This window comes from Vipera ursinii (assembly GCF_947247035.1).
Source record: "Vipera ursinii genome assembly, chromosome: 3".
Lineage (NCBI taxonomy): Eukaryota > Metazoa > Chordata > Lepidosauria > Squamata > Viperidae > Vipera > Vipera ursinii.
The window spans coordinates 114,212,568-114,219,880 of NC_139516.1; the positions used below are offsets into that span (position 1 = coordinate 114,212,568).

Consider the following 7,313-nt stretch of genomic DNA (forward strand, 5'->3'; position numbering starts at 1 on the left):
GATAAAATGGAGAAAAAATGATGATGAACATAAATCTGGAATTATATTATATTGGAATTACATGTTTTGTATGGTATGGTGGCACATTTTCATGGTATTTTGGTTAATTTAAGGACTGGCTTATCCACAGATGGGCTTGTCCACAAATATATGCAATAGTCTTAAAATAAACATTTTTATTTTTTAACAGAAGGAGTAATATGCCGGTAGGTATGAAGTAAAATGTCTATTTCTTAGCTAAGTCATAGGAAACTTTTTTGTGCTGCACATCCATTTAAAAAATTTGAAAATATGAGGTAGATGGGTGGGAAAGCTGCTCATAAAATGGCTGCCACATTTGGCTGGCACAATACACAAAGAAGGTTCTACTTTTTCTAATACCCTGAAATACCTCCAATATGACCGTCTTGCTTTTGCTTGTTCTCTGGGCAGTGGGTGCCTCCAAGCAAGGCACTTATTGAAATACCCTTCCCTCTGTTTTCATTATGACTAATGTCCATGCAAGGTACAGAAATAAGGGTGCTGTCAGAGATTTTATTGTATGTTGGTGCCAAATTATTTTCTTAATTAAAATATTTGTTAAGCTAGAAAAGAAATATGAGAAAGTAATATTGTATGTGACAACATTATTGTGCACACAAAGTTGGGAAAATAATAAATTGCCCAGACTAGAAGATTGGATTATAAAAGGGATGGAGCTTGCAGACAGGCAAAGCTGACCAATTTGATCAGGGAAAATATAATAGAGATTTTAAAGGATTGGAAATCTCATATAGACGTTTTGCCGAAAGAAGAAAAGACTTTTATTGTATTGAAAAATTCTCATAAAAATTGTATAAACCACAATTTACACAATTATGAATTATCTATTTATCCATCCACTAAGAAGTGTGTAGAGATTATAAGACCTTCAAGGGAAACAGCCATGACTCTTAATTGGTTGCTTATATCTCCAGCTATAAGCAAGCACTCCTAAGAATTAAGTCTGGATTCAAAACTTGTCCTTAAAAGAATATGTAGCTTAAAGTGCCAGACTTCTCCTGGGATATGAAAAGTGAATGATTTGTAAAGAAGTAGAGAACCAGCTCACATACATATATCTGGAGTTTCCACAGAATTTCTTTTGGTGACCTCATTGGCTACCTCCTCTGGGTATAAATTTAAACTACCGGGCCTGTTGCAGCCTAATAAAGGTAAAAGGTAAAGGTTCCCCCGCATATGCGTGCTAGTCGTTTCCAACTCTAGGGGCCGGTGCTCATCTCCGTTTCAAAGCCAAAGAGCCAGCGCTTGTCCGAGGACATCTCTGTGGTCATGTGGCCGGCATGACTAGATGACAAAGGCGCACAGAACGCTGTTACCTTCCCACCATAGTGGTCCCTATTTTTCTACTTGCATTTTTAGTGCTTTCGAACTGCTAGGTTGGCAGAAGCTGGGACGAGTAACAGGCGCTCACTCTGCTACGCGGCACTCGGGATTCGACCCGCCAAGCTGCCGACCTTCTGATCGACAAGCTCAGCGTCCTAACCCACTGAGCCACCGCGTCCCTAATATAATCAGCCAAAACATTTATTAGTTTCATGTACAGAAATTTGTGGACAGCAAAATGGTGAGGTAGTTTAAGGAGCTGTAAAAAGGAGTGGGCAAACCCTGGTTTTAGTCCCCATTTAGGCATGAAAACCAGCTAGGTTACTTTGGTTATGCCTTGCCCTCTTAGCCCTAATTAGTTTCAGGTTCTGTGACCTCCTGGCTGGAAAATCATCATAAATTTCATTGTAAGAACTAGGTGAGTACAGTATGAAAACAAGGAAACTCTGCAGCTAATCAGAACAAATACTATGAATATGTGCTGAAATTAATGATTGACAATACATATAGTATTTCTACAAAGTATACAATATATCATCATAAACACATAAAAATTACTTTCTGCATTCAAAACTGCTGTAAAGGCAAATTATAGATATTCTGGTCAATTGGCAAAATTAATCCCCCCCAGTATTATATAATTCTGAAAAACAATAGAAAGGATTTTAGTGGCAAATCAATCCCTAGCTACATTCAGCAGCAAAGTTTTATTTATTCTCATTATGCATACATTTGTACTTTGGAATGTCTCTAGCAGAAGACTGACAGATTGTCACAATCTTACCTCGTTTCAATAAGCCCCCATTCACAGGCCTGCATAAGTTGCTTTGAAGGAATTACTTTGAAATGCAGACGGCACAGTATTGCAATGGATATGTATAAAGTATGTCGCAAGACTGTGTGGAAGGGTGGAACTGTTTTTTCTGAGAGGACAAAGCAAACATTCTTTTGATTAATATTGCATTACATAAGAGAACTTTGTAAACTGACAGCAAGATCAGCATGTGGAAAGAAGCTGTTTAATCAGATTTAAAATGATGAGAGTCATTGACATCTGAGCCAAGAAAAAAATGATAAGCATGCTGGGCATCTCTTGAGAGATTCAGTTTCCACCCCCCTGGCATTAAACACCTATTTAGCTACAGTTTAACACCAGAAGGTTTCATTGCAGACAGTAGCAAAAGCATTCCACACTTAAATATTATGATTAAGGACGTATCTGGAACAAGCAAACAACTGTTTCTGGAGCATAAATGGATGATATCGCCTTCTTTCAATCCCCTGCTCATCTTCAAAATGACCTCAGGGCTCATTTTTTTCTTCTACTTTTTTCTATTATATTGCCTCAAGCATTCCTGTCTTCTTGGGATAGCACGATTTAATTTATTGCAGGCTAATTCTAATATTTGATTGATTTCACATTATACTAGTTCTATAGCATTCCCCAGTCTACTAAGTTAATAAATCTATCAGAGAAAGAGATAAATTTTGGCCAGCATAAACTGTTTGTGACAATCTCATGGTGTCTCCTCTTAATTGTAGTATGCCCATCCTACTCACAAAATCCTAATTCCAGAAGACAGGCTTAAGATACAGAAGGATCTTGACAGACTTGAATATTGGGCGCTGTCTAACAAAATGAAATTCACTGGTGAAGAAAGTAAAATTTTACATTTAGGCAAGAAAAATCAAAGGCACAGGTGGTACCCTGCTCAATAGTAGTAACTGTGAGAGAGATCTCAGAATCCTAGTGGACAATCACTTAAAATATGAGCCAGCAGTGTGCTGCAGCTGCCAAAAAAGCCAACACAGTACTAGCCTGCATTAACAGAGGGATAGAATCAAGATCACATGAGGGGTTAATACCACTTTATAATGCCTTGGTAAGGCCACACTTGGAATACTGCATCCAGTTTTGGTCATCATGATGTAAAAAAGATGTTGAGACTCTAAATAGGGGTGGGTGTGGTTTTGGCCTGCGGGCCGGCAGTTTAACACCCCTGCTCTAGAAAGAGTACAGAGAAGAGCAACAAAGATGATCAGGGGACTGGAGGCGAAAACATATAAGGAACTGTTGCCGGAACTGGGTAGGTCTAGTTTAATGAAAAGAAGACTAGGGGTGACATGATAGCAGTGTTCCAATATCTCAGGGGCTGCCACAAAGAAGAGGGAGTCAAGCTATTCTCCAAAGCATCTGAAGGCAGGACAAGAAGCAATGGATGGAAACTAATCAAAGAGAGATGCAACCTAGAACTAAGGAAAAATTTCCTGACAGTTAGAACAATTAATCAATGGAATAACCTGCCTCCAGAAGGTGTGACTGCTCCAACACTGGAAGTTTTTAAGAAGAGACTGGACATGGTATAGGGTTTTCTGCCTGAGTGGGGGGTTAGATTAGATGACCTCCAAGGTCCCTTCCAACTTTGTTGTTGTTGTGATAATGATGATGATGATGATAACAACAACAATAACAATAACAATAATAATAAAATAATATTTCAAAGATCTTTCCCAGAAGAGATGTCAAAATGAAACCAGGTCCTTCTTTTTCCATTTCTGAATATGATATTTGTTCTCCTCTAATCTTATGGGACCATCATCAACGATTACTGCTTCACTACCATCTTTTTGCAATCAACCTACGTTCTCTTTGCCTTTCCTTTCATCCCTATCACATTCAAACAACTCCTTATTTTTAGTGTCTGTCACAGCCCTCAGTCATTCTGAAGTATTACCTTTTTGACAGAGTTTCTACAGTTTCTGAAGATGGTCTTATATCCTTCTTTGGCTATATTCTTCTCCCTCTGTTTACCTATCAAATTTTCTTTTTATGGAGCTTCGCAAGTATCCATGCTGGCCTTTTTAGATTTCTCCATGTTTCCTTGTAGGGGGGATTGTTTTAAACTGTACCTCACTGTCTCATTGTGTGGAATTAACAGTTCTTCTTGAACACATTTCTCCTTCAGGATTTTAAATCTTTCCAATCTATTTTCCTTCTGAGTTAATCAAAACTACTCTTCTGAAATCCAGTTTGCATCTCCAATTCTTCTCATTTGCTCCTCTTCTGAATATCACAGATTCAAAGATAACATAATCATTTCCTCCAGGGAGCCAGTGACTTTCACTACTTCAGCCAATTTATTTCTGACAGTTATGTCCAGGATAGAGGACCTCCATGTTGTTTCTTCTATCATCTTCTGACAAATGAGAGGACAAGAATTTATTAGACCACTGACTTTTGTCTGAGTTAGATTTTTAGCAAATGCCAGAATACTTGAGCTCCTGTATATCTATTTGAAAGATTGCTAATCTTCTGACCACACCTATATGTTCTGCCTCCTTAGCTGGTGTATAGAAACATTCCTGCAATGTCTATGGAGATTCCCAGTCATCCAGGTCATGGTTGTCCCAAAGGTGCTTTTTTCACAAGGCAACTGGACTTTCTCATTTTTCTTTGAAGATGTTTCACTTCAGCTGAAGCAAAAGAAGCTTCAGCTGAAGAAGCTTCTTGGATGAGAAGTGAAACGTCTTCAACGAAAAACAAGATAGTCCAGTTGCCTCATGAAAAAAGCACCTTTTGGACATTCCTGCAATGTTACTCTCTCTTTTTAATCTTACACAAATACTTTCAAGAGGATGTCTTTGCCCTGGTTCTTCAATTTCTGAACAGGCTTATTTTTTCTTTACATACAAAATGTAAATTGCCAAAATGTGGTTTTTCCAAATGGGTGGGAAAATCTTATATTTTAATGTCCTAGGTTTATTTTTGGCAATAAGAATGAAGATATGGAATTTAAACTATCAGAAATTTCACTTGGTTTAACTTTTTGGCTATACATTATGTAACAATAGTACAAAAGTAATTGGTTTTGGAATTTTAAAAAAGATTTAGTTACTGGGGAAAGTATTTGCTTTTGCATTTTTCTAATAAGGTAAGGCAGTCAATTCAGCACTCTAAAGCTACAATTAGGACAATCAGGACAAATATCTTTGGGCATATTGGCTAGGAATTTTGAAAGTTTCATTCCTAACCTATCAGAGATGTTAGGCTGGCTCTCAGACCACTGATAAGGGAATAAGGGGCACTTAAGAAAAGTTGGATGAGAATTGGTAACCTGAATCTATACATTTTGTTATCCTTCAAATGGATCAGGTGACTGCAAATAAACTTGTCAGGTATGATGGCCTTGGAGACATTTATATGGGTGTACTCATGAGTGCAGGAAGGATTAAATGCTACTTCCTACTTGGCAATTCTTCTCAATAAATACCAAGTTGTGCATTTATAGAAGCTTGAAGTTCATAGAATTCATAGAAGTTCCATTACTTAATGGAACTGTGCTTTAAGATTACTCTTCACTTCTCAAATAAAAGCAAAATATATTAGAACTCTCAATCCATAGCTCACTTTTCTAGGCCGTTTAGAATACATATAAACAGTTCACCAGAATATTTTATATTGCTAGTTGATCTTGCAGAAACTTGTTCCCATGAGGCATAAGTACAGCATAATCAGTTGTACTGTAACTTCCTGCAGTTAAAACAGTTTAACACTTCAGTACTTTTTTCTAAATCCCTTTGACTTTGTCTTGTGTCCTCAAATTTCCTGGACAAGTTCATGACCATAATTTCAAAGTGGTTTCTCATTGCCTTCTTCCTATGGTTAAGAAAGGGTAATAGGTCCAAGGTCATCCATCTGGCTTTGTGCCTAAGGCAGCACTAGAACTAGCAGGCTTCTAGTCTAGTGCCTCTAACCACTATACCAATTTGGCTCCTTCAATAAGTATACTTTTATTTTTAAACCTAGCAGCTAATCAGATGAGATTCAAATCCATGTAGGGCTCTTGAAATACATTCTGGCTATTTAAGAGCTATTTCTTAATGAATGATGTACAGGTGTCCAAATGTAGGGCTTAACAAACTTATCCATTTTTAGATGCAACTCCCATAATTCTTAACCACATTGAAAGCTGTTTTCAAATACCACAACTTTGGGAATAGGGGTTGTTTGCATAAAATGCACTGATTCTTCTTCCCACTATGTGGCTATTGTTTGTATGGCTAGGGGTTTTGCCAGCAGCCTCTGCCCATATGCTACTCACAAAAAATAGCCTATCCCATAATTAAAATGTAGCTTGGAATGGCGGAACTGTTGTGATTAATTTCTACTCCTTTTAAATAGGAATGTGCAAAATAGTTTGAATGTAAGCTCCTTAGAGCTCAAAACAGCTGCTTTGATTGTCCCCTGCCTTGTTTGGAAGAAAGTATGTAGTTTTGCTTCATACTTGGAACAAAATTTTGAGTGGTTCTGTGTAAGCATACTCTGTTGTTCTGGAAAATTCATCTGACCTTTGAATAAAAGCAAAAATGTCCTTGGTTGGCCTACACATAAACTGCTACGAGTTGAGGTTGAATGGGATGACCTGGAGGGGAGTGTGGAATGCTGGCACAGGAAGCAGAATCGAGCACATTGTATTTCAAGGAACCATTCTAACTCTGTCTCTGACATTGGTAAGAATCCTACAATTAGAAGGACCTACAATTAGATTGAGGGACGTGGTGACTCAGTGGGTTAGGACGCTGAGCTTGTCGATCAGAAGGTCGGCAGTTTGGCGGGTCGAATCCTGAGTGAGCGCCTGTTACTCATCCCAGCTTCTGCCAACCTAGCAGTTCGAAAGCACATAAAAATGCAAGTAGAAAAATAGGGACCACTACGGTGGGAAGGTAACAGTATTCCATGTGCCTTTGGTGTCTAGTCATGCCGGCCACATGACCACGGAGACGTCCTCGGACAAGCGCTGGCTCTTTGGCTTTGAAACGGAGATGAGCACCAGCCCCTAGAGTTGGAAATGACTAGCACGCATGTGCGGGGGAACCATTACCTTTACCTTTACAATTAGATTTCTGTGGTGCAATTAGTGCTATACCTACTTGTTCACCTCTAGACA

General features: G+C 38.4%; 1 protein-coding gene across 3 annotated transcripts in view; it reads right to left on the reverse strand.

Moving 5' to 3' along the window:
• The window catches only part of LOC310637207 (flavin-containing monooxygenase 1-like), a 29,800-nt gene extending 27,602 nt beyond the window's left edge, over positions 1-2,198 (reverse strand). For 2 of the 3 annotated variants that reach the window (XM_083357551.1, XM_083357549.1), the window contains exon 1: positions 2,150-2,198. The gene's annotated coding sequence lies outside the window, so the exon portion shown is untranslated. The remainder of the gene's footprint in view (positions 1-2,149) is intronic. The other variant, XM_083357550.1, reaches the window with a different exon arrangement.
• Positions 2,199-7,313: the final 5,115 nt, after the last annotated feature.